The following is a 2,738-nucleotide window of genomic DNA, read 5'->3' as shown; positions in this document are numbered from 1 at the left end:
TATTCTTGTCACTGAAAAGGTTGATTTTGTTAAACACTTCTCTATGAATCACATACTCAAGAAACTTGCTCATGATGGACAGAGAACTAATTGACCTTTATTGAAATGCAGAATACCGATCCCACGTATTTTAAAATATTGGGCAGATTTTCCAGGTTTTCTAAGGTGTTGAGAAGCATCTTCTCTTAAGGTAACGTTTAAATAATTTTATAAGTATAGGAGTTAGTTCCGGTAATTATTTAATGAGCACTATGATCGGAATGGTTCATGGCTTATTGCTTTGCTGTAATCTAGGTTCGTAATATATTTGGCAACATTCCAATCCTAAAAGAAAATTTAGTGTATAGGTTTCCCTGAACACACATGGTGGAGTTTACTTCTTAGCAAAGAGTTTTACTTGTCAAATGCTGATGTAATATGTTGTTGATGGTTGGAACGGAGGATATGCATTTGTTCAGAACCCTGTTTGTTATGCGCCAAAGCTCATAGGAACAAAGTATCTGTTCAATTACTTTAAACTTGACAGTTAGGGCAAATAAATCTATCACGTTTTCTATTACACTGAACTGGTTGATGGCGGTCCTTAAAGTGGCCTTACTTTGTTTAAAGAAATTAAAATCGTGACTCATGTATGCAATTACAGCGGCATATTTAAGGATGTAGCACGGTTTGCTATTTTATTCCAGTGAATAATTTTTAGGGTATATATCTTTATACCGACAGTTTCCCGATCTGTTAAGGAGGATGTTATTAAAGACATCATTTTGAACATGGATCATAGAGATATTTCTGACATGTACGCTCTGAAACTGTCTGAGGCGGTCATCAGGAAGTAATACACAGAATTATGGAGAACGATATTTGAGGTGTTGTTGCATATTCTTTTAATCTAAATTGTAACAACTTAGAAAGAGAACTGAGATGAACACAATTCAGGACAGGTTGTCAGAAAGAGATCTAGAAGGCTTTCAAAGTGTCCATCAACATCGGGAAGACGAGTTGGTTCGTCAATAATCTGGGTTATATTATATGCTAGGGAGAAATCATGACAGTAGCTTCCTTCAGCATCTGTCGTGTTTGAGTGGGCCGGTCATTCAACGTTTATAACTTTGGAATCTACACAAAAGCGAATGTTGTCAGAAGGATGAGCAGAAAAGAATATATTGAATTTTCTCTGCGATATTCTCAAAATAGTAACTCCATCCTTGTGCAAACGGTATAGAGCAAATATGAACGCGTTGATGAGAGCAAGTGCAATTCGAAGTACATGTAGGGTAGTGTAATAATTCTTTGAAGATCCCCCCCCTCAGCAGGGAAGTTATGCTTAATGTTGACACATATTCCAGAGTTGGTAATTAAGTTAGAATAAACTTTAATTACGACACCGTAAAAAGTAACAGTTAAGTCAATGACAGTTTACTATTTTTTGAAATCTAATCAAGCGAGACCAAAACTTACCTGTTGTAGAAACAAAACTTACCTCTTGTAGAAACAAAACTTACCTGTTGTAGAAAAAAAAGTTACCTGTTGTAGAAACAAAACTTACCTGTTGTAGAAACAAAACTTACCTGTTGTAGAAACAAAACTTACCTGTTGTAGAAACAACAGGTAAGTTTTGGTCTCGCTTGATTAGATTTCAACATCTAGAAGGTTGAAACGTAGATTCTGATATAGAAGAATTAACCTATTAGTTGGTATATATGCCGGGAATGAGGATTCTGGGCTTAACCTTTTTTACATTGTTTTTCTATTTTCTGTGAGAATAGGAATTTTGTGGAAAAGTCCGGCAGAATTACTGAGAGAAAGACCTGGAAAGGAAGAAGAAGAAAAAGATGAATCGAAGATTGTTTTTATCAATCAAATAAAGGAAAAGCCATAACAGTTCCCAGATAATAGTACATAAAAAAAAAACCACCAGAAACAACTGTATTGTTCAGACCTCATTCCCCAAATGTCAGTACATTAGCCCCAGTACTTTATACTTGATTATAAAACAGCCTCTTCGGGAGCTACTCAAAGGTTCGGCTCCTTAACTATCAGACGGATAAAGCAAGCCTCATAAGAAAAATGTTTAACTTCAGCGCCATTATTAGTAAAGAGGCAACAGGAGGTAGAATAGAAATAGTAGAGATAAATAAAAAAGGAATTATTAATGACTCGTGCGCCACCATCTGGAATCTAAACCAAAATGTTTAGCTTACGATTTACTGTTTCGTTTGACGTTAATGCCTGAGCTATTAAAGACATGTTTGCTGCAAAACATAAAATGAAAACATGAATCAATAACTATTAAAATATGCATGCATATTCGTAATACCGTCGTTCGACCTTCATCTGACAGATTCCATTTCTTTAATTTTCACACTTTTGCACCAGAATTTAAAATGTCGCGTGAGTATAGTTTCAAAGGGTAAAATCCAAAATATCAGAGTTTTTTAATGCAAGCAAAATTCCGATGGTACAATGATATTTCGGGTGATTTCAAGTCCGTCTGTGTTCGTTGTGTGTGTGTGTGCATCAGTGTGCGGCGTTTCCGCAAAGAAATAGAAGTTGTTTTTAAGGCCATATGTGTGTATGTATGTATGTATATATGCTCATACACATCGGAGTCAAGATATTCATAACAATAAGAAAAATATCCGGGAAAAAATAATAAAAAACAAACTTAAATGCTGACTTTTACCTGTAATCCTCAAATAGGTTGGTAGTTTTGGAATGTTATAATAAAAATATAATTT

The sequence above is a fragment of the Euprymna scolopes genome, chromosome 8, assembly GCF_053919585.1.
Source record: "Euprymna scolopes isolate OS-2025 chromosome 8, ASM5391958v1, whole genome shotgun sequence".
NCBI lineage: Eukaryota > Metazoa > Mollusca > Cephalopoda > Sepiida > Sepiolidae > Euprymna > Euprymna scolopes.
This window is presented reverse-complemented; position numbering follows the sequence as displayed.